The sequence below is a fragment of the Perissodus microlepis genome, chromosome 13 (genome assembly GCF_051167445.1).
Source record: "Perissodus microlepis isolate ML-2025 ecotype Zambia chromosome 13, ASM5116744v1, whole genome shotgun sequence".
Taxonomy (NCBI): Eukaryota; Metazoa; Chordata; class Actinopteri; order Cichliformes; family Cichlidae; genus Perissodus; species Perissodus microlepis.
Window position 1 is genome coordinate 28,829,474 of NC_140473.1, and position 25,687 is coordinate 28,855,160.

The 25,687-nt window shown below is 39.0% G+C and overlaps 1 protein-coding gene across 2 annotated transcripts in view; it reads left to right on the top strand.

Annotated features, from left to right (window-relative positions):
* nrg3a (neuregulin 3a) overlaps positions 1–25,687 on the top strand; it is a 343,893-nt gene that overhangs the window by 166,970 nt on the left and 151,236 nt on the right. The gene's annotated exons all lie outside the window — the stretch shown is intronic.

Below are 25,687 nucleotides of genomic sequence, written 5' to 3' on the forward strand. Positions count from 1 at the left end.
TTGCATCATCCACCTAAAACACATTTCATATGTTGAGAATTTCTAAGTCAAACCAAATGATTTGTGTATAAAACCATTAGAAGTCTGGATCCCATGATCCCTATCATAAATATGCATATACTTTATATTTGGCTGGAGGTCTACAACAATGATCTACAAAGGCTTGGGTGTGTGTAAATAATGTGTAGGAATCTCTGCTTTTAATGTCATCATCAGTATGAATTTGCAAAGGTAAGCAAGTTCTTTGATCACGCTTAAACTCCACTTTGTGCAGGGCACTTTTATTTCCTGCTTTAGTTTCTCAGACTTTGTTCCATTTTCTTCTTGCATGATCCATTTTCTTCTCTTCTCTTCAACAAAATGTCCCATTTGCTTTAAGCTAGCTTGGAAGAAATGAATGCCATTATTGGCTGAGAAGGAAATCATTTAGAGTGGAATGGTGCTGACTCCAGCAAGCTAAAAATCTTGCACCTGTCAACTCAGCTGCAACCAGAAGTTCTTTTTTTTCTGAAAACCGCTCCTCTTAATACAATTAGGCTAATGGGGTGTCACCAATACATTTCCAATTTTATTAGACAAAGATTTAGTGCCCCTATCTAGGCATTTCAGTTACTGACATGTTCATCAGATGGCTGACTGGCAAACTGAACACCAAAACACAACAACAGCATCCACGCTGCTGATATTGATTGAGAAAAGTGACACACTTGCACGCACAGCTTTCCAGAGTCAGGCCAGATAGTTGGAGAAACCTCAGAAAGACACATTTTATTTTAGATCCACATCAACATGCTGCCAGTGACCACTGACTGCCCATTCCTGCCTGTCCAGGGGCCTTTGACTACTGAGAAAAGCACAGCGTGATTCACTCCCACACCTCTGTTTCCCCCCCTTAATCCTTTCTTCCGCAAGCCTGCACATGTCAGCTTCATCATACACATATGTGGCTTTCAGGTTTTTTTTTTTTGGTTTTTTTTTAACACATTATCCATGGATGAACGCTTCTTTTATCTCTTTATAATGTCTTCAGTTGCTCTTTTCTGCTCTAGTATCCATTCTTCTATCCAAGTGAAAGGTAATTTTTTGTCGCAGCAAGAGGAAGGCGGATAGAAGAAATCAATCATGGCTCTTTAGAAACAAACCTCTCTGTTCTCTGTTGAATCAGCTGGTAACCTTTCATTATGACAAATTAAACAGGATAAACAAAACATCAAACGAGCTCTTCAACTCTAAATACAACAGGGGCACTTGTCCAAATGCAGCAAGCTTTTGAATAGCTTTGGAGATGAATGGTGGCCATTATTCTGTGTGTAAGCTTGTAGATGTCTGTATTGTTGAATGCATGTTGGAGGTAGCTTTCATGTGACATCACGCTGCAAATTACACAGAGGCATCACTGCGAGTGTGTTTATGTGCTGCCTGCTTTGTAAAGACCAGAGAAAGTCAACATGTCAGTTCTTTAAAAGACTGTTTGGGGGTTTAAGTTGAAGTCACCATAAAACATTTAATTCAACATTTCTAACCTGTCAACTGCTGTGATGAACTGCTAGTAAGACACATACTGCATTTTCTTTATTGTATTGAATATTTAGTAGTTGGATAACAGTGTTGGCTATAGTGTTGGATAATATAGAAGCATTGGCGAGGTATTAGTACTTGCCTACTTTATAAAGTATTACTAATGTAGTAGTAATACTTTATAAACAGTAACTTTTGAAGTACTCCAGCTACAAACCATTGCGTGCTGTAATGGTTCTGACATGGGACAGTTTCCAATTTTGTTGTACTATTGTGCATTATTGGTATGACTGTGCAATGACAATAAAGAGTTATCTCTTATCTCTCTTAATACTTCCCAGTTGTTCGCACATGAATATTTAGTTTAGAAATTGGGAATCTGCTACATATGAACCATGCAAATACTGTTATTACATATAATATATATGAACTTGAGAATCTGGAAAAAAAATGTTGTTTATGAATTACATACTAATGTGTTTTACTGTAGAAGAAATGATCAATTACAAGTGTACTAATGCATCACTAACGCTCCATACTGTATGGTTATAAACTGTTACCTTGGTTGGTTGAACAGGCAATTTAAATGGTGGCTTACATGCTTAAATATTCCAATATTATATTGACTAACCTATTGAGATAAAAGACGTCAGTCACTGCAATTCTCCATTGCACTCTTCAATTAATATTTTGGTTGGGAAAGTTGTATCTGTAGAAGTCCTCACAATTGCAGAAACACAAAGCTATGTGTGTGCTGTGGCACCACCAGTGAGAAAGGGAGCTGTGAGATAGCAGACGCAGATACAGAGCTTCTCATGTTCAGCACGAGACAGTGTGGTGGGGAATATTCAATTAAATCCCATCAGATATGTATCCGGTGTGTGTATTTTATGCGTGTGGCCACATACCTCCACGCACGAGTTTATATGTGCCGAGGTTTATTGCACACATGTGGATATCTGACACAAGCCATCGTTCTGTAAGAGACTCTGACTGATAACATCTCAGCATAATTGGCCTTTCAGATGCCTTCAAAAAAAAAAAAGAGAAAAAGCTATTATCTCCAGCCTGCAGTGGCTGAACCTATAGATGGCACTGCTTGCTGAAGCTGTGGTCTCATTGTATCACACTATCCTCAGTTGCCTGGAGTGAAAAAGGGACTCTGTGTGTATATAAGTGTTATTTATTCTTATCTCATTCATGGATAGCTTATAATAGCGATAATGTACACAAGTCTTCATTTTAAAACTGTTGATTTTTATGAGATTATGTTGTTATTATACCGCATAATTTGGAAACGATAACACATATGCATGACAACATGTGTAACAATTTTGTACATAAGCATACCAACTACATTTGTGTAAGCTACAGTGTTTGTTTGTTTTTTTTTCAAAAGCTGGGTACTAGTGCTAGTACTAGTTTTTAGTTTATTTGGAGGTAAACCTACTAGGTAGCTTGTTGGCTAACGTAATCAGCCAACCAGATTATGCCTCTTATGCTCCATTTTTCTTTTTATATTTGTGTAACTTCTCATCGAATTCTGGGCTATGCAGGACAGGACCAATGTTCCCTCTAAGCTGCGCGCGTGCACAATTGCGCACTGCTGGCACGGTCTCTGCGCACAGAAAATCTGCGTTGCGCATAGAAAAAAAATTCTAACCTGAATTGAAATTAAAATAAATACGTTAACAATTCTGTTTTGCAGTGTTAGTCAGTAAGTGACTGGCTGCTCCCGTATGGGATTAGAACGATGCCACCTTATCCCATAGTCCAGCCAATGATGCGATTCACATTCGTATATACGCAGCTAACCAACGTCATTGACAGGCTATGACAGCGTCCTTATGCACCGACACCGGTGTTTTAGCGAGCAAAGCGGCGTGGCTGATGTGGAGTGAAGCCACGTTAATGACAACGTGAACAACCATTGGAGATGTGAGCAGGACAGACGGAACAATTGACAGAAAAAGTGTGGACTTTATACCAGTTTTTAAATTGTGTTGATCGGCCACGTAAAACCAGAGTTATGATAAAAATATCTGCAATGTTTGGTTTCCTTCCTGAATACTATCGTTGTTTATATTTACTGTGGAAAGAAACAGTAAAAACGGCATTTTATGAGGAAAGCACTCTCCGCCTGTGAGCAAAAACAAAATTTAAAAAAAAAAAAAACAGCCTTTCCTATTGGTGGAAAAATGTACCATGTTGACCAATCAAAAATGATATGGCAACATGGCATTTAGATGTTTAGGAAGGGGGGAGTTTTAGGAGTGATGGCGGTGTTTTGAGATGTGAGACGTTTGCGACGTTTAGCGCAAATCTTGTGTAGTTAGTGTGTAGTGTAGTCAATAGTTTTGTTGTGTGTGTCAGAACAATGAGGCGACTGTTGAATGTTACAGGTGTTACAGCAGTGATACATCTTCTGTTGTCAGGCCTGCAGGTATCAGGCTGTTGTTCTCCTTTATCTCATAGTGGACAGAAATTATTTTTTGGAGTGGCACAAATAATTTGTGTGGCATCAAATTTGATGCAGAACAGCTGATTGTTCTGTAAATAGTTTGAAATGTTTATTTAAAAAAACGCCTTGGCTGCATTTTTAGGTAAACAGCTGCAAAAAACTTTGTTGTTTGCATAACTCAGTTTTTACTTTTTTGAAGAAGTAACTATATAATTAATTGCCCAACATTGGTCATTATATACTGTATTTTGCAGACAGAGTTACAGGACTCTCTCCCAGACCACAGACTCATAATACAAGTCAGAGCTTTATTGCTGTTGCTCACTGTGGTTCAAGTGTCCGCTCAGGGAGTTTGTGTGTTCGCTCAGACACATGAAAAATCAGAGGGAACTTTGGACAGGACCCACGCAGACACAGGGAGAACATGCAAACACTGCACAGAGAGGCCACAGTCAGCTGATGATCCAGTTGTGAAGAGACATTGGTCACTACTGCATTACTGTGACATCCATTTCTGTATGTTTAGACTGTTAACCATTTGGCTTGACTGACACATTTTGGATCAGGGTCAACTTTGCAGTGACCACACCCATCTGGGGGCGAGTGTGCGGTGGTTTGGTACAGTAAATGGAAAAACAAAAATATTGTTTGAAAACCACTGATAAAGAGACGCCAAATTTTGCACCATGATGACTTACAGTGAGCTTTGCTTTTCTTTGGCCCTGTGGTTCCAGAATAGATGTATTTGCTGAAAACAAGAGAGCAAAAAACAAATGAATAAGTAAAAATAAAAGAAGAATGTAGCTGTTTAAACTAAATGTACCTAATTAAACTAAATGAAAGTTGCAAAAGTCCGCTGCTGCTGTAGCACCAACCTAGACATGGGGTTAGGATTAGGTAAGGCATGCATGTTGCCTGGTGAAGCACATCATACTGGAATTACAAACATATACAACGTTCATACAGTTTCTCGTACTTCTAAGGAAGAAAAAAACTATGTATCAGAATCTGTGCCATTATTAACACTAATGTATAAATTATAATAAACAATTCCGAAGCAAAGTGAAGGAAAATTTAAGGGAACTGCATTTTGAAATTCTGACAACTAAATTAGATGTTACAATTTCTTACAAAAGGAACACCAAACTGAACATTTTGATTTTAAGCATTTCTTTTTGCACTTGAAGCCGATACTTTTCTTGTTAGGCTTGTCATGCCACTGTCAAGTTAGTATTTTATTTATCTGTGATCCAACCATCACTATGTCTCCTTCTGAAAAAAAATATCAATCATCATCTTCATCTTTTATTTATATGGAAAACTAGGAGCAAGGGCGATTGTGAGACATAGATGGAAATGGATGATTGCAAATGCTCTTCAGAAATCAGATGCATTCTAAAGCCACGCTATATGGGGAAAAAAAAAATATGAGGCATTCGCTTGTGCTGTGAAAATGATACCTCCATTCTACCACTGAGCAGGGGGGGAAAAATCCCCAAAGAAAAGGTAATTGATGGATGTCTGCGTGTTTATTTTGCTTCTCGATGCGGAATTTTTAACAGTGATTTTCCACACCAGCAAGCAGTGGCCTCTGAAATGATCCCCTCCTCGCAGTCAGCAAATACATAATCTTCAGACAGTGATGCTGCTTTGTGGAACGCAAATGAAACACACCTGAATGAATTTTATTAGGGATAGCTGCTGCAGAAGCTCTCTCGAATCTGGACAATCTAATGTCGAGGGATTTTGATATGAAGAGGTTACAGTCACATAGCCTAAATATTTCACATGTGATTCGATTTCTTGAACAATCCACACACTGCAGATCCTTTAAACAAAGGGAAAGTTGATGTCACCTCCACTGACATGGAACGAAAAAAGAGGAACAGGTGCAACCAGCCAATAGCAGGAAATAACCAGCGGATGGTTGTAAATGCTCTGTAGCTGGAGCTAATGTAACATGAATCAAATTCATCTTCCATGTTCCTGTCACCAGGAAGATAAGTCAATCCTTCTTTCCATCTGTAGGAATGACGAATCTGCCGGACATCCATTGCCTTAGGTCGGGATAAGGAGGTCCTTCAGTCTGCACAATGTTGATGTGCTTTAATGCTGTCCATGCGCATGTTGAATTACCTCATTAACCTTTTCAGAACCAGGGCAGGTGAATTATTTACAGGTGTTATAATTTAAAACCCAGGAAGCTCCGCTTGCTGAGAACGTAATGTATTGTCATCCCAGATTAAAGTGTGTAACGGCCTGCTGGTCCACTGTAGGATAGCCTCACTAGTCTACTGTGTCCATATCACCTTTCCCCTTATGCTGGTATAAAGAGTGCATGTGTATGAATGCTCAGTAGATAACTATGAATTACCAACAATGACTTGGTTAATATCTTGGGGGCACCTAGCAATTTGGGTGGGGGGGGGCGGGGGCGGGGTGGGTGTGGCATTAGTTTGCCAATCAATCAATTTCCTTTTCTGTTTTATTACTTTTTAAAATACAGATTTTCTTGGTTTTCCGTGGGATCGTTATTGAAAATACTCAATTCTACTGTGAAGTTTTAATAAATTATACTATTTAGTCAGTTATTGATTGTCATTAGTCCTAAATTAAATCTATCACAGTATCAAGGGAGATAGGGGCCTTTTCATTTGAAAGAAGAAATCTTCGTTATCATCTATATGAGTAATTATTAAAAGACTGGCTTTGACGTCAGAGCTACAGATAAATGTCTTATTTATACCACACATAGAAAGAAAACCTGATGCTGCAACATTACAAACCTCAATCCAAACAGCAATGACCATCCTAGGAGTGAAGACCATCAAAAGCTGATGTGACATTCCAAAGCTTGGCTAAAAACAGGAAGGGAACAACTCTCTGATCCGATCAAATGCTAGCATCCCCTTATGAAAGCGTAAGGGTGATTATGTGCTATGACTGTCTGTAGTTTTTATATGTTTTCAGTCCTCGTACTAGTATAATGGGAGTTGGATTATGTTGCCAGCAACAAATCCAAGTTGTTTGGGTGGGTGTTGACCTCAGCCAGGGCTGCTGTTTGTCACTGATTCTGTTAATATTGTCTATGGATAGAATTTCTTGGTTGAGTCGTTGGGTTCAACTGCCTCAGGATCTTGTCTCTGTTTTTGACAGATGCTGTGGTTCACTTGGCTTCATTGAGTCATGACCTTCACCTTGCACTGTGGTGATTTGCAGTGAGTGTAAAGTGGCTGGGGCGAGAATTAGGCCCTCCAAGGCTGAGGCCATGGCAGTCAGTTTGAAAAGGGTGGAGTAACCTTATTAAATACGCATTTCATATTCATTGTTCTGGGTTTGGAATTAGTTGCTAACTGACTTTAAGTATCATGGTATTCATTCACAAGTGAGAGGAGAGAGGCAGTGACAGAGGAATTGGTCTGACAGCTGATCAGACTTCCTAACCTTCCCTATGGTCCGGAGCTGTGTCATGACTGAAAGAATAAGATCACCTGTGAAGGGTGTCTGTGCACAGCCTTAGAGATGGGGCGAGGAGCTCATTCAGGAGGGCCTCAGAGTACAGCTGCTACTTCTCAGTTTTGAAATGACACAGTTGAGGTGGTTTTGGAATTGGACCAGGATACTTCCTGAACTCTTCCCCCCATGCAGAACCAGGACACACTGAAGAGATGATGTCTCTGGATTTACAGTTGTACTTTTACTTTAAATGATAATTATACAACTATTAATGCTTAGAGTAGAAATGTTGCTTGCTAATATTACTGTTGGTTTGCTATTATATTTAAATCTTGCTGTAAACTCTTCTAGGGGTTATTCTTATTCAGATGAATAAAAAATAATAAAAGAATAAATAAATTAATAAAAGGATCTATGATCACATTACTGATACAATAAACCACAATGAAACAGTTAAAAAATGTCCCCAGCTTTGGAGCTTGGGATTCAATACCAAGTCAGGATTGACTGCTGTGCAACAAATCTAAAAGTACCTACTGATGTATAATTTCTGGTAAGTGGCTACTTTTCTCAGCAACGTTTATGGACGAATGTTGGTCTTGAAATGTGAAAAAGGCTCGATGTTCAGATTCTACCCTGCTTGAAGAAAAAAAAGCTGCTTAACATAATCAGTTTGGTGATAATAAGGAGCTTTAAAGGTTCCTGTTAAGATGGGAGAAATGTTTGCATAGAGTGAGAGCGTGACAATAAAGGTGAAATTATGTGTCACATATCAGATTTGTCAGCATGAGCCCTGTTTATGGTCACAGCTTAAGGGTAGAGAAAAACTACTTACTAGTGTATCATTTAATGCAAAATAAGGCACCTCTTGAGGGATAGTAGGGTTTATAACAGCAAAGCATGTATGCTTTCTGTTATACAAGGCTGCCAAAGGAATAAATTTCCTTTGGTCCATTTTCTGAAGCACTGATGTGTTTTAACAAAATATTTAAAAAATGCATGTGAATAAAATCACACAGTGCTTCACAGGGCTTGTGTGTCTCCTGTATGAATGACTGACAAGGTTGTTTCAAAAGGCAAAGACACAGCCACACATGACTGTTCTGCTACCGCTTCAGCACGCCGCCTCTGTCACTGTGATGGATCTCCTCCACCTGGTGCCTCCCTTTGCTGGCTAGGAGCAAAGACAAGGTGTGTGTTTCTTAGTGTGTGTATAGAGTCAGTAAAAAAGCAGAGAGAGAAGAAGCAGCAAAGGACGTGCAAGACAGGAAGTTTGGGATGGATATTTGTGTGCACTTGGAGTTGCGTGATTATTTGGTTGTTTTGTGTTTCACAATAGTTGTGGTCATAAAAGAGGGAGCTCGGGATTCTGTGGGGACTGCATTCACTGTATTTGGAGACTGGGAAATTACACAGAAAGGAGAAGGGAATTAATTTTTTACAAATAGGCAGGTGAAATGAGAAAAACTGACACAATCCTCAGTGTTGGAAGTTAATTCTGTCCTTGAGTCAGTACATACAATGTACACAATTAACTTTATGAAGTCAGTCTTATAGGTGTGCCAGTCTTTGAATAGTGTATGGTTCTGGTGTATGGTGTTGTATAGAATAAAACCTAAAATAACAAGACTGAAGCAACCCAAACAGATGGGATCGTACTGGGTTGAATGGAGGAGGAGTTAAAGCTGATGCTACCAACTTTTAAATGCTCCAGGCAGACTGGCTAGGTGCTCCCAGTTGCACTGATTAACTCTACTTACCAGGAACCTGCAAGGCAATACAGAAAAACAATAGGTGAAAGAATTCAGCAGGCTCGGCCAAGGTAGAAGCGCTGTCACAACCCTCTGGGCACCCTTTGGCACAGCTTTTTTGGGGGAATTTTTAACTTTTTTTTTTTTTAATTTGTGCAGCAAAAAGAAACGGGGTATTGTAATCCATATCAAAATGCTCAAACCATAACCAAGTACTTTTATTCCAAGTAAAACTCAAGTCAACTCAAAACTAAACAGCAAAAAAGCCGTGAAAACAAAGCTTAAAAAAAACCACAATGATAATCCAAATGTACTCTGATTCACCAGAACACACTCCTGATATTGACTTCATCGTTATTTTAAAGTGGAAACTGTCTGTTGCTGTGTTTCACTGTCAAGGACACCTTGTGCCCTTTGGTGTCTCAGAGATGCCAGCAGCTTTGACAAAATGGCAGTTCTTGATGCTCCCCGATTGAGAATGTGTCGGTGTGACAAACACTGAGAAATCAAGAGCCTATCATCAAAGTAAAACTTGGGTAGAAAAGAGGACAGAGTCTTGACTTGTCAGCTTATACAACATATCATCATTGGTCACTGTATTGTGTTCTTGACCACAAAATTTTGCACGTTTCCAGGTGTTTATCTGTTTGTTTTAGTCTGATTTCTGTTGTGAAACATTCAAAAGATCAAGATTAATTAGCAGATTTTTAATACAATTTAATACAATAATACCTGTATTATGCAGCCACTCACATCTTGAGCTTTTCCATGCTTAACCACTGAGTAACAGTTTGGATGATGACACGGCTCAGCAATTCTCCAAACTGGCATACCTCATTAACAACAATTTGAAAAAGCTGTATAAAACAAAGCAATATCCCACCACAGTATGACCTACTTCCTGTGCAGGGTACTTAAAATGACATCTGTCTGTTGTCCGACCACAGTGAGCGATTGCTGTACCAAGTCATTGCTTCATTGAATTTTATAGCCCATATTAAGATAATGCATCTGTCCTGCACTCTGAAAGCTAGTAGTGCATTTAGAAAATGGAAAATACATCCAGAAACTAAAATGGGTTTTGGCTGAGCTGATCTACACTGAACTGCCCAAGATTATAGAGCGTGTCATTTTCTGTCTGGGCCACACAGGTTTTTCTTGTTTTATTTTTTTTAATTTTTTGCTTTTTTATACCAATCAGTATGTTCTTCCTTTGCATATATGCGTTTCCATACACTTCCTTTCACTTTTCAGCATAATACAGTAAAAAAAACCAACCCATTAATAAATATAATAGCCTGAAAATTTTAAGTCAGTAAAACTATAAATGTATAAGGTATTTCCTTAGGTAAACTATAAAGCATTATGAATTGTTTTGTGTTTAGTAAACATATTTTTGAACTGATTAGCTGCTGCTGTGCATTTAAAGCTACTGCTAATACTGTGCAAAGTCTATTTTCCTCGTAACACTGACAATATTTAAACGTTTACCCAAAAAATACTTTATTTATCCATATATGACATAGATGTCACTGTACTGTGTTCTATATGCCTGACTTTATCTTGGTACACAAAATTACTTGAAGTAATAAATATATGTCATATATCTGATTTGTAAAGTTCCACATCTACAGCTTTCTGTGGGCCACAGTTGGTCCTAACTGATGCCATTATCTCAGGGTGAATTTGATTCCTCCTTTACCTGGGCCAGATGTCAAGTGTGCTGAGACATCTGGACCACTCAAAACATGCAGTAACTGATGTGAAGCCCAGCTGATGACTTTTGTATCACATCTGGTGCAAGCATCATTTGTCCAGATGCCTTAATGTGTCTCCTATGGACTCTGTGGGATATAATGTATATTTGACAAACTGATAGATGATTTGTCCAAAAAAAAAAAAAAAAAAGTTGTGGCAACTGTTTCAGGTTAATTCACTTCTTTTTGGGTACAGGAAAAAAAATCTTTGAAGTTATAAAGGATGATATCTATTTAAATTCAAGGTGGATTTGGTTTCTGTCTGTCTGCTGTATTACTTTCTCAACATTCCTTAATCCATTACACTTCAAAGAAAGCACTCACCCACTGCATTTCATTTCTATTATAGAAGTCAGACATTTGGACTGGTCCTTCTGTTATGGAACCATCACATGTCAAAGTATGAAACCAAATGTTCCTGCTTGTTTTACATGCTCATGCAGCAGCTTGGACTTCTGTACCACGTTGTTACTATGCTTGTCATGTAATTTTGTGTATAGCTTAAGAGTATGCTAGTAAATGCTCATTTATTGTTTTGATTCACAATTCTGTCCTCAGAGAGGGACATTCATGGAAAAAATACATGAACCAGCAAGATCGAGATTAAACACAGAACAAAAGAGAGAGAGAGAGAGAGAGAGAGAGAGAGACAGGACAGAGTTGCAGAAAAGAAGAAATAAAATAAAAACCTAAAGTGTGAGATTATCTTTCTGTTGCTCTTCTCTGACATATGATTGAGATTTCAGCAGGTGACATGCCTTTGAGAAAATAATAGATATTTAGTTCAGTGTGTTTAGCTATCTTTTGTCATGACGTCAGGCTACATATGTTATGCTTCCATGTTTGAGACTTGTGGTGTGTTTTGTAGAACTCCATGGAAAACAGATTAACTCACTGTCATGTTGGTTTTTCCACTTGCCTTGCATTGTGCTGTGGCCAACCCGGGAGCAAACTGCAGTCATGGTTAATAGATGTTATAAATAGTGTTTATTTACTGTTGATTGAGTCCAAATCAAGTTAATATTCATGCAGATGTGGCATAAACAAACAAGGGAAAAAGGAGGAAAAGAAACACAGAATGGTGCGTTTCTTCTTCCACTGGTTTCTGAATAAGTGGGGTTAAAACTGGTAGTGTGGTTTTTGTCACTACATCAAATACATTATCGCAATTGCAGAAGAACAGAAAGCCATCAGGGGACTGCAACACTCTGCTTTAAGACTAATACTTAATAAACCTATACAGCCTCCCAGTGACCCCAGTCTGCAGTAAGCAACACACAATGGAGTCCCCATGTCCTATGGGGAACATCAGTGTTCAAAGATTTGGTGGCATTCACCAAATGTACAGGGGAAATGTCGGTCATGTGTTCAGTTAGTTGCTAAGCAACAAATGAAAACCTTTTCAAAGACATGGGCAATTTGTTATTCTCTGTTTCCATACAGTTGTTATAATTGCCACATTGGGTTTTTCTGAAACGCTCTGTGCTCAAGTGCTTGATTTGTTTTCAAAATTTAATTTCTGGTAGATTATGTTTTTAATTGCACATTTCTACGAACAGTATTTTATTGCATATTTAGTTGGAAAACACCATCATAGCTGTAGCAACTTGTTTGCTTTTGATACCTTCCTGAGATTCTGCGATTTCATTTCATTATCATGCCTCAGCATTGACCTCACTGTTGAATTTCTCTTCATTCCTTACATCAACACTCCATCACATGGTGCAAAAATTTCTTTTGGTCTCTTGTCTGTGGACTGAAAATGTCAAGTTTGTTAACACTTCTGGCTAAAGTTCAGTCAGTGATAGCAAAGCCAATATTTCCCGTCAGGTCAGCACTATTCCAAAGAGCCTAACGAGACTTGATTAATCATTATGTTGTGCCAGCTTACCAACCTACACAGGTGTTTGCACTTATTCTGACTGATTAGATTAAAGGTTGGATGAGCTATGCTGAGGGTTACATGAGGTCCCCGGACCGGAAGCAGCAGCAACAGGCAGCTGGCTTCAACATCTGCCAGAAAAAAAGGTAAACCACTCTGTTGCAGGAATTGAAACATTAAATACAAGTTTTACATGAGATGGTGGAGAAGACAACTGAGCCAGAAAGAGAGTTAAGATTACAGTAACATTCATTTTATGGTCAGAAATACAAACCTCAAAGGAACACTTGTGTTTTTATTTGTTGCATGACTTTCTTTCTGCACAAAAGTTAATAATATATTAATAATAGGCAAAAATATACAGCTTTAAGGCCATAAAGGAAATGATCCTTAAATAATCTACCTCTCTAGTGCAGCATGTGATCTTGTGAATATTTTAAAGACTCTTTTCCAACTGAATTAAACTGAAAATCGCTCTCCTCAAAGACCATATTAACAGTAGGAAGTCTTAGATGAAGGGTTAATTGTTGGCAGACAAGCAGTCACGCTTTCTCTCTCTATCGCCCTCTCTCTTTTTGTATGATGTGATTAGAAGCCCACAGCCACTGGTGCTACAGAGCGAGGACAATTGAGTCTGTCCCAAAAGTAATAGCTTCTTCTCAACTTAATTAAGGAAACTCACTCTGCATTCCATGTAAGGGTAGTGGTGGGGGCTAACAAACTGATCATACCATCTGTGTGTGTGTCAGTTTGTGTGTGTGTACATGTAGAAGACATGAATCATGTCCTGTTTAACAGTCTTTTTCTCTTTAAATGTTGCATTTTTGTTCTTGTTTCTGCCTTGTTATCCTAACATTACCACTTTAATATGCAGTTGTAACCAAAGTTCAACCTATTATTTTATTAATATAAAATTTGTTGTTGAAATTGATGAAGTTAAATTGAAAGCATTTGCAGGGTAAGGCTGCTCTTATTCAGTACAAGGCATACTGTCAGCCTCGACCTGCATAAAGTTTGTATTTGTTGGCTCCAATGTAGCTCTACTGCAAAAACTACAGATTAAGTTTTTCACTCAAAGAGACCTCGTAGGGATCATGTTTGCCAGTACAGTGAAAAACATTAAGTTACAGTTATTTAGCTCTCTGCATGTACTCTCTCCTTCTTTATGTGCATATTGCTGAAATTATGTTCTCCCATAGCTCATTTGCTCAGGCATCATCAGAAGACCAGTAATTGGATTTTCTGTAAAACCTTACTAAGAGTCTCTAAGGAACAGTAAACTATTCATATTGTCAAGTTGATTTGAATGCTCCATGAATAAGAATAAGAAGTTCCAACACTGTTGTTCTAAAATATAACTTGATAAAAGGCCCTGCTGAATCACTCTTTAAGTTCTCTAACGAGTTGAATATTATACGTCTAAATACTCTTTTAGGATTGTTCCAGTATGATTAGTGGAGAAATGTAGAATTAGGACAGAAAATTTTCAGAATACTTGCTGAATACTATGCTGCTTCCATGAAACCAAAGTCAGTTTGCACGGTGATGGTTGCATCAGCTGATCACATCTAATTAACAAATAAATCGAAAAATACCTTCAAATGATTCTATATGTAAGGTGAGAAAGAACAGTATGAAATGCACATTAATTATATGCATATGAAGAGAAATTTAAATTCCTGTGAGGTGGAACTGACAGAACACATTTTGTATTAATGGGGTTTCAAATATTAATGTTACCTGACATATGCCATGAATTACGCTTGTTTTAAATTATGTTTTTCACCACCTGGTGCTATTGTCAAATGGTGTATGAAGTGCCAGCATCTATGTGAAGATTTTACTAAATAAATGTAAACATTATTGGGATGCTTGATACAGCAGAGCTGTGGGCTTTGCCAGCATATAAATAGTCTTATTATGGGTACTTGCACACCACTGTATACTCCCAAGTGACATGACAAAGAGCTATTTCTAAAATGTGATTGAGATGATAAAAAATAGTTCTGCCAGCATACACTGCAGCTGTTGATAATGGGATTAAATCATGTGTTTAGGTTTATGTCTTAAGCAAAAGTGGTACATATAGTGTGGGAATGTTTGGTCTTTTATTTTGCCATACCCAAGACAAGCATTTACTATAAGATTCTTTCAGATTTCAACATGTTTCTATCCATGAATGCATATGCATAAACATTTCCGTAATTTATTTGTTCACTTATAAAGCAACAACTATAATATTCATAGTTTTCATGGGAAGCCATATGGAACACTAGCCTGAATTGCTAACTTGCTACATACAAATTAGCAAGTTAGCAAACTCTGTGACGGCGCTCAAGGGTCACTTAGAAATGGACAGAGCAGATAGAGAGAAGTAACCTATGCCTGCAGAACCTGTACCATATATCACTGATGAACATTTCCATGTTTTTGTGGATGGGGGCATCCTCCTATGCAAATCTGAGTTTGTGAGAGGGGGGATGCACTGTACACGAATTTAGCAATAAAGCAATCTAAGTGTGTGTGCACATTAAGTATTTTGGTAAAGCTGGATAAGACCCACTACACCCACAACCCAGGAAAAAAAATCACCCCAAAATCCCCACCAAGTTATTTTTACAGAGATAACAGTATTATTAATACTCCGAGCTACAGCCGTTAGCACATGATTCTCCTTATGGGGACCTGATATGTTTAATATGCTGCTGAGAATATAGCCCAGAAGAAGCATATAGTATAGCTTTTATTTTGGAAAGAGCCATTTCTCTGTAATAAACTCTCTTTTCCAAAGATGAGTGATTTCTCGATCAGATTTATTTTTTTCGTTTCAGTAACATTAAATTTAAAAACTGTACTCTTGAGTTAAAATATATATTTATAATTTTAATAAATGACAAATTAAAAAGGCATGAACATTTTTTTGTATCGAAAAAATATCGAACCGTGACACCAAAGTATCGAACCGAACCGTGAATTTTGTGTATCGTTGCACCCTTAATTTATCCATCCATCCATCCATCCATTCGCTTCCGCTTATCCTTTTCAGGGTCGCGGGGGGCGCTGGAGCCTATCCCAGCTGTCATAGGGCGAGAGGCAGGGTACACCCTGGACAGGTCGCCAGTCTGTTGCAGGGCCAACACACAGGGACCGACAACCATTCGCACTCACATTCATTCGCACATTCACACCTAGTGACAATTTGGATTATCCAATTAACCTATCCCCACAAGCTGCATGTCTTTGGACGGTGGGAGGAAGCCGGAGTACCCGGAGGGAACCCACGCAAACACGGGGAGAACATGCAAACTCCACACAGAAAGACCCCGGCCTGATGTTGGAATTGAACTCAGGACCTTCTTGCTGTGCGGCAACAGTGCTAACCACCGTGCCACCGTGCTGCCCCCTTAATTAATTTATTTATTTTTTAAAATGGCCTGCATTTGTATAGCGCTTTTCTAGTCCCTAAGGACCCCAAAGCGCTTCACACTACATTCAGTCATTCACACATTCACACACACATTCACACACTGGCAATGGCAAGCTACATTGTAGCCACAGCTGCCCTGGGGCGCACTGACAGAGGCGAGGCTGCCGGACACTGGCGCCACCGGGCCCTCTGACCACCACCAGTAGGCAAACATAGGGTTAGTATCTTGCCCGAGGATATTTGGCATGCAGCCAGGGGGCAGCCTGGGATCGAACCACCAACCTTCTGATTAGTGGCTGACCTGCTCTGCCACCTGAGCTACATTAAAGTATAATGATTATAACAAATTCCTCTTTGACCTCACCTCCGTTTTCAAAAAGGGAACAGTTAATCATTTACTGTACATAGTAAACATGGGTTTTAATTTCAGGTGTATAATTTATACATTTATTTATTTATGGTGGAAAGCTAAGGCTGAACCAATTGGATAAGGGATTAGGAGGGATCCCGATGTAATATAATCCGTTCACTCTAACCCTACCAGGTGATACTTTCATCAGCACTGCACCGTGTGTGTATGTATATGTGTGTGTATATATATATATATATATATATATATATATATATATATATATATATATATATATATATATATGTATGTATATGTATATGTATATATACACACACACACATAGACACAGAGGGAGAGAGAGGTACCTTTTTGTTGCAGTGCCAGCAGAATTTGTAGGGATGATAATGTCAGACAGACGTGAACTGTTGGTATGAGCAACAGCAGTGGCTTCAGCATTCACATTAGCAGCCAGGTTGTGATTATAATCTCCAGTGTCAGAATGAAGCCTGCAGGGATACAAAGTCAATCCAGAGAGAGTGTGCTGAAGCTATCACCTGGAGAGTAATGAATTTCTCTGTTATTGAGCCAGATGGCCAGGGGACGGGATGAGGCCTGATACTTAGCGCTATTTATTTGGCAAAGCCTGGAGGTGTCCTGTGAATGCGATCTGAACAGAGAACATGAAGCATTGGGGGGACTTTATTGGCCAGGCAGGGCTGACTGACACACGGACAGATTAGCAGAGGTAGCGGGCCTATCTGCACAGAGCAGGTGCACTTAAAATGAGCTACTGGAGTGTGTGTTTATGTGACTGTACGAGCTTGTGCGAGGAAAGACTGAGGGAGAGCGGGAGGGAACAGGTAGTATCAGATTTCCATGATTAGCCTGTTGTTGACCGCAGAGCTATCTTGACACACTGCCATTTTGTTTTTGTTTGGCTGTACAGTCAGAGCACGGAGGCCTGCTCACACACATCTATCTGTGCCATGCCACACAGGGCCAAGTATCTGCAATGCAGTGAGCAGTGTGGCTTTGCTCTGCTGCCTCTGTGCAACACTCAAGACTCCACATAGACAGACAAATTGAAATGCACGCACACACACGTGCATACACTAATTAACATTCACATGCAGATACACACAAGCGCTGGACTGAACGAGACAGCTGCTGTGCATTTACTTAATATGAGGGATCATGAATGGAAATTCAGTGTCATCATAGACAGTAGCATATGTACTATACACTATATATTAATCAAAGTTGCACTAGCAGGAAGCACTGTTACATATGCTACTGTTACTGATTGATGAGTTACACACATGCACACACACTCACACAGATGTATGCATGGAGAAGCTTAACTTGACTTTCATCTTAACTTGAGATTTTCATCCAATTTGTTTACCTGCCACACAAAAGCTATTAAATCCAATCCAAAGCATCAGCAATGGAGCCATTCAAAGCAATTTTAAAGAGACACATCACATCACAGACTGGTGCTCTTATCTCAAAGAGCTTTGCTATCAGTGAAGATGACTTGGTGGATATTTTTTTGGACAGCTGCTCCATAAGAGCGAGAATGAGTGGGAGAGAAGTGAGGTGTGCTGTTATCTTTATTGGATCATGCTGTGCAATAATGATATCTTACCACCACCACAGCTATACTCAAGCTATGTGTCAAGAAACTGAATTTGAGAAATGTGTTGAACGTCAATGTCACAGCAAGCTTGATAATGAGCAGAGCTTCCGCCAATGTATTGGAAGCCTGCTGACGCTAAGCATTGTCATTTTTGTAGACAAACTACAACTGTCAGGTTAGCTAATGCATCTTTTTAGCCTGTTGCTGTCAAACTGTATAAAAACATCTTGAATGTTAAAAAGAAACAAGAACTAGCCAGCTATTAGGACTTGATACTCTGTTAGCTGTTAAACATTTTCTGCTGCTCAGCCAGCACAAGTCTGGGTCACAGGGAGGCAGTCTAAGCAGAGGAGCACAGATCACCCTTGTTGCTCGCTTATCCAGACCGTGAGGTTTCCAAAGCAGCCATGACACACAGCCTCTCCAGCGTGTCCTGTTTCTGCCTGGGGTCTCCTTTACATGCTCAAAACACCTCACCTAGGAGGCGCCCAGGAGGCATCTCAGTCAAATGCCTAAACCACCCAACTGGCTCCTTTTGATGTGGAGTAGTAGCAGCTCTACTTCAAGTTCCTACTGAAGGACTGAACCCTCACCCTTTTGCAAATGGAGTCCCTACCCACCCTTCAAAAGAAGCTTGTTTGCACCACTTGTGTCTAATATCAGTTCATTTATGTATGCTAACATAGGTTAAATCATTTATCACAATATGTAAAGGATCTCCTTGGTACAGCTTTGGATTACTTTCTCGTAATGCTAAAAATATATTTGCTTCTTTCTGCCTCCTTCTAAACCTGTGTGTGTCATGCAGTTAGCATTACAGTGGGTGGATAATGCATTAATCAAGTACAATGTTAACTCATGCATCATTCACTCCATTAAAGCTGTTGAGCTCAACTTTTCTGACAGAAACACACATGCGCTGCTAATTTAGAAACAGTGCGTTTAAAATGTTACCATTTTAAAACTGGTTACAATTAATCGCAGAAGAAGAAAAAGCCAAATGGACAACGACAACAAACACAGAGTGTGCTCATGGAATTCATGCAGCAGTCCGCTAAGTCAGACAACACATAGATGTCAATAATACAGACTTGACAGCAGTTTCTGCCACAAACATGGAGTCAAACAGAGAGTTGGCACAGTTTTTACACACAGCATTGTGTGTGCAAAGTGTTACATTGCTACAGAACACACTGGTGATTTGTGTCTCCTCTGGAAAGAGAGCTAAAACAGGTTATTTAGATGTTGCACTGTGAGCCCTTCGCTCCATGTAGTCCTCTTGGATCAGCTTCTCTTTGCCTTTGCTCTGAATGCAGATTATAACCAGTCCATTTGGCTTGTTTCTCTCATTGTGTTCAAAGTTCTCAGCCACTGAGCAGAATGAGTAGTTTGCAGTCATGAGAGGTTGTTGAGTTAATAAATAAAATTGAAAGGTTTTGCATAGCTACACAGCTGGGAGGTCTGCTGTTGGTGTTTTAGAATTTAGCCAGGCCCACCATGCACTGGTTGGTCGTTGTGGGTATTTTCGATTTAGCCCAATTAGCTTGGTATACGAAACCCGTGATTATTGAAGAACTGCCAAGACCACAAAAAAGTCATTCATTAAACTGCGTTATTGTGTATTTTGTACATTTTAAGCATCAGTCTATCCCAGATGTGCACATATTTTAAACATTGTAAACATTTTTATGATCAAAACATAAAAAACCAAGCTGTCAACACGAGTCGGATAAGTGATTTAGGGTATCCAGCAATAATTGCAGTACTTGCAGTGTGTTGACCTCACAGGAGTGACTCTTCTCTTTGTTTTAAATACAAACATATAGTTTAGTTGTTTTTCATTGTCTGTTGAAGATGAATAAAGAAATTAAGATTTTATGTAATTTTCCCAAAAAAGAGAGGATACATTTCTAGTGTCTCTGTTGATGAAGTGATGAACTGATGGGCTACAGATGGTCAGATAGGCAGTAAGCAGGACAAGAACAGCTGAATGGAATGAAAAAAGAGGTGGGAGCAAAGAAGAAATATTTGTTCTTTTGACTACTGTTTGAGTTTGCTGAGCATGCCTGCAGTGTGTTTGAAAAGTGCTTTTTTGATTAGGAAGACTTCAAATTGATTGAAATAACCCAGAAGTTTCTGCCAGCTAAGACAAAAGCTTGTATTTTTACTAGATTTTTAGATTTTACTAAAACAGGCAGCTGCTGAATGACCAGTTTTACTTACCAGAGCAATTTCATAACACTTTGCAGAGGAACTTGTAACATGAATGCACTTCAATCAACATTAGGTTTCTAAATGGAAGTTTCATTCCTCACTCCCCCACGGTGCTTTGAGCCTCAGTAGAGGTATAGCATATCATGGTATATATTTTTGACTGCAGCGAAAACTATGTCTAAAGTTTTAGACATAGACAGTTTTGTATGATCTCTCGAGAGCGATGTAAATGACTCCATAAATCAACATCTGTTGGAGGAACAGAACCATCTGAGTCTTCATGCATGATTCTTTTTTATTTGTCTTTAACACCTTTCAGATGGTTTGTTCATAAATGCGCACTGTGTGAGCCATCAGATGGCATACGCTGTGTGTTATCAATTAAAGACACCACCTAGGCATTGAATGAATAAATAATCTCATCTGTTTTAAACAGAGAGTGTGAACATAATCTAAATATCAGCTTCACTGATTCAATTATCACAAGCAGTGACTCCAAGTTATGGAACCAGTTTGAAAAGTAAAATTTATGTTTACTTTTTCTTCTTGACAACTGCTTATATACCTAAGTTCATTTTGTGGAAATTCGGTTAAAACAAAAAGGAAAATATAGTATAAAATATCATTAGCACACACCAGACTTATAAAGGCATACTGACACTTGTCAAGCCCAGTAATGTCATGAGTCAGTTCTCTAGAGCAACGTCCTCAAACTCAAACAACAACATCAGTCCTCTAGAGTGTCCAGTAGAAACAGGACAGCAGCAGTACTCTTGTCTCTGACTGCTGACTGATGAAGTTGCCTAACGATACCTTTAACAGTGTAAAAGAACTGCTGCCTACATGTGTTACTACTACCTGTTACATTCAGTAACCCTCCGTTCTACAATAGAAAACCCCATGTTTCCATTTTTGTTAGTCTTTTTTGTGTAGTCCCTGTTTCTGACTATTTCCACTCCCAGCACAAATCAATAATCAGGCAGGGTAGAAGCAGCTTGCCCGAGACCTTTGCTATCAGTTAGCATGAATGCCTTGCTGGCAAGCTGTTGGTCTGCCACTTGGGAGAATTGTCAGCCAGGAAGTACACTATTACAGGCCTCCTCATGGGACCTTTGTGCTTCACCCACAACAGCCACATCGAGGTATTGGTACAGATGCATATGGTGGAAAACACATGAGGGTAGACAGTGTCAAGAGTGATTAAATATTGCCAAAGAATGTTACATATCAGCTAACTATAATGCTAACCATAATATAGGTTGAGAAAGATTGCCCCGGGTGCATTCAGACAGTTATATATGGTTATATAACGACTGCCTTCACTATCAATGCATGCTCACCACATCACATTACAAAGTTAACACAGATTATTCCCTAATCAGTGCTTTGTTGATAACTGTAAGTGCCTGATAAATTATGACTTGAATATAGCTTAAGCAGATTTTTGTATAGCTGGCATTTCTCTTTTTAAGATAATGCATTCAGAAAAGTTTTGCAACAGCAGCAAAGAGAGAATCTGTGTTTTCATTTGCAACACTTTGGAGATGCTCTGTTCTGTCTAGACTGCAGAATTATTGACAATTTAACCAACCAACTGAACCGCCTGCACTAAGCAATATTATATATGAATTTATTCAAATTTATTGTAACAATGAGGAGAATGTCTGAGTTTCTTTCTTTCATTTATGTTTTGGTATGTAGCTCTGTTTTACATGTCTTTGCATGTCACACAAAAAATGTACTATCCAATATGGCATGGCATGTTTTCTATAACAGTAGTGAGGAAAAAGAGCTGTAAATGAGGTCTGCAAACATAACTTTGTTTGACCATTACCTTATGAATATAAACAGAAGGAAGGAATTTAATTTGGATTGGAGGCCAACACATCCATATTGAAGGGATTTTAGGGCTAATAGTGGTGCTTATGTCCTGAAAGTGCCCTCTCATCGTTTCTCATTTTGAAGGGAAATATTTGAACTACTTAATAAGTGGCTGCTGACCACATACCCAAGGGCCTATTTTTAGCCTACATCAGCACTTGCTGTTAAACGACAGAGGCAATGGTGGTTCAAGTATGAGAAATTATCCTACCTGTGCCAAACTTATATGGAATACACAACAAATAAACAAAAAAGGGAAAAATGGCTTGGAAGAGAGATTTTACTCACTGCTGATGGTTGAGCATCATGATTTAGCATAATGTTTAATGTGCAGGATCGCCTTAGAGACTTAGGTGAAGACGATATAAGTGAAGCTAATAGAATAAGCTTGCCTCCTAACATAAAGTTATTCTGAGTAAAAAGATGTGAATGAAAGTACAAGATCCGTACAGGAAAAATAACAACACCTGGGCACAAAATTCCAAAGTCTGACTTTTGACTCTATTGCCCCTCCACCTTTACATAAGATCATTTTTTTGATTATGTACATCCTTACAAAGATGCTACTCTCCAGCTCAACCACACTTAAATATTACTCCAAATGGATAAACTGGGGATTAAAAAGCAACAGCAGGAGGTCTTAACAGTTTCTCTCCTCTGCTTAAACTCTTTACCCTCTTAAGAATTCTACTTCCTGTTCTGAGCTGGTATTACTGATAACAAAGTCTAGCCTTAAGTGTAGGGGAAATTTTTGAAGGATTCATAATTCTTAGACTTTTCTTAGAGTTTCATCACTGGGAGCATTTTGTTTTACGAATATGGCTACAAATCTCTGTAGCAGCAATGTCTTACTTTGCATAAAACATACATGGTGATGAAATTTATAGTGTTAAAGTAGCAATATTAGAATTAGTAGTAGTATTATTTGAAGTAGACAAGCTGAACTTCTGAAATTCCTTCAGTATATGTTCCCCCCCGTTGATCTGGATTCCCAAAGTCGTAGAACAATAATGAAATCATGAATACTGCATCACCTGCCCTTACTGGTGGTTTGATATCCTTCTAGCTAATCTCATCTCATCTTGAAGTGTCTACTGAAGACATCCGTGTCATAGTTAGAAGTTCAGAAAGGACCCTGATTGCTCTTTTTTCCATCATTAATTCCGTAACTATTACATAAATGGCTACAGCTTCCTCTACTCCACAATCAAGCAGCGCCTTGATGTGGAGGTGAAAATCAGCAGCTTTCTTATTCCTTCCTCATTTTCTTGCTTGTAATCAGCGAGAAGGAGAGAAGGAGACAAAGGAAGGAAAAGACGAGTTGAAGTGGAGGGTTGTGTTATCCAGCACCCAATGGTTTATTGATCCTTTCGGGGCCTCTCCAACCTTCTCTTCACATCATAGTGGAGTAAATTGGACTGTTTTCTTCTGTAGTGATTGACGCCTGCTGTCTGCGGGCTATGTTTTTAAACTTGCATTGACATTTCCAGCAGACTGAAATTACTGTTTTCAGTCTCCTCTGGTATTCTTTAAAATGATACAATTCTTTGAGTGCATACAGTGTCTGAGCTGACAGGTGACGAGTGTTAAGCTAAACAACCTACAGTGCATTGTGACAACTCTGTCAACAAAAAAAACAAAGGGAGATGATGACAAATGGCGCTTCTGTCACTTATCGCAAAGACTAACAAAACAGCACAACCCAGTCCAAGCATGAAATCGTTTGTGGAAGGAAATCCTTTGTTTCAAAAAAGATCTAGTGTTGCAGACTGAGTGCAAAGAAAGATTCAGCACCGTTTTGTGGTTCAGGCCTTTGTTTTAATGTCTCTGTGGGCAGAATGTGCTCCACTGGAAGGCGAGGCATCTATGTCTGGACATACCCAAGGAGATAGTTGTTATGAATTCTCTTACAATCATGACTTCTCTTAATCTCTCTATTTGTCCTTGTCTAGTTGAAATGCTGTTTTCAGAATGAATTTCTTCTCACCGTTACCTTGTGAATCCACAGGATGCGAACAGCAAAATAATGCTGCTTTCTTTCCTGCATATGTTCTCTCTCCCTAAACCGGCTGTAGAAACTTAATGTTAGTTGCCATGATTGAACAATATGTGTTCATTATATTTCCCAGGTCATTCAAACGACACTGGTGACTTTTTTAGACCTTAGCCACAGAGCCGGAATCTTCGACACTAACTGGTATTGGTTAAGGCTTTGGTCATGCCACTGGGTACAACCACTGTTTGCATTGTTTTGTTGTTTTAGAGGAAGTGACAGCTTCACTGTCAGGGTTAAGACGACCTCCCTGGATGATTAGAGAACTCTAACTTTTGTCCGTAGCACCAGTTGTTTTCAAGCTCAAGCTGAAACTTTTTTCCCCTTTTTGTTCTTTTCTCTTAATACTAATTGCTATCATCATTAGGTGTGGATTTTTAAAGCTAAAATTTGAAAACCATCTGAAACCAGTCATGGTAATTTTTTTAATATTTTACCCAAAGCTGGGTAGTTGTTAAATTGGATACACTACAATTTAGTTTAGAGTTGCTAGCAAACTTCAAATCCTGTCATACAAACCCACATGTCCCATGTCATACAAAGGACAACAATCCTTCTATTAATGCAGCAACCCAGGTAATAACAGGTCGGTATTTAAACTGAAACAGATATTCAGAAATATTTATTTATTTGTAAATAATTCATTACTCTGTACGTGCTTTTCATGTCAGCCTCGGATCCGGCGTTGAGCGCATATCGCCATGTTGTCCAAGCTACTGGAAACCTCAGTTTACCCCTTCCTTAGTTCCCGGTTCAACTACTAACTTTAAACCAGTCTCTCATCTGCTAATTATCAGTGGTTGCAGAATATCCCTGGGGTCTGATCAGCACCTAGCGTCTCATAAGCCAACCCACCACTCAATCCTGTGGTGCCTCAAACTGCTGATTAGGGGATCTGAGCCCATACAAAAATAACTCACCTCTAACTCACCTCCACAGTCCTCCCCTCTCCTCATTTCTTGATTGAAAAATTTTCAGTTCACTTGGATGTATCTTCCACACATCATTAAAGAACAACCTAATACAGTGATCAGTACTCTTGTGGAAGTAACAGCATCCTCTAAGTAAAACTGATTTTAATCACTGAAGCATAGTGTTCTGGTTCATCACAGTTCATCTAGCTACTTTAAGAAAAACATAGCTGGGATTCTGCTAATGAGAGCCCTTAGCAGACTCATTTTTCATTTGTAAGCACAAAGGAAAGAGTCAGGAGCCCAGTCTGGTATTAATAAGAACATCATCTGTGCTGCAGATCAGATTTCTCCCTGCATCTGAAAGCTTGATCGGCTCCATCAC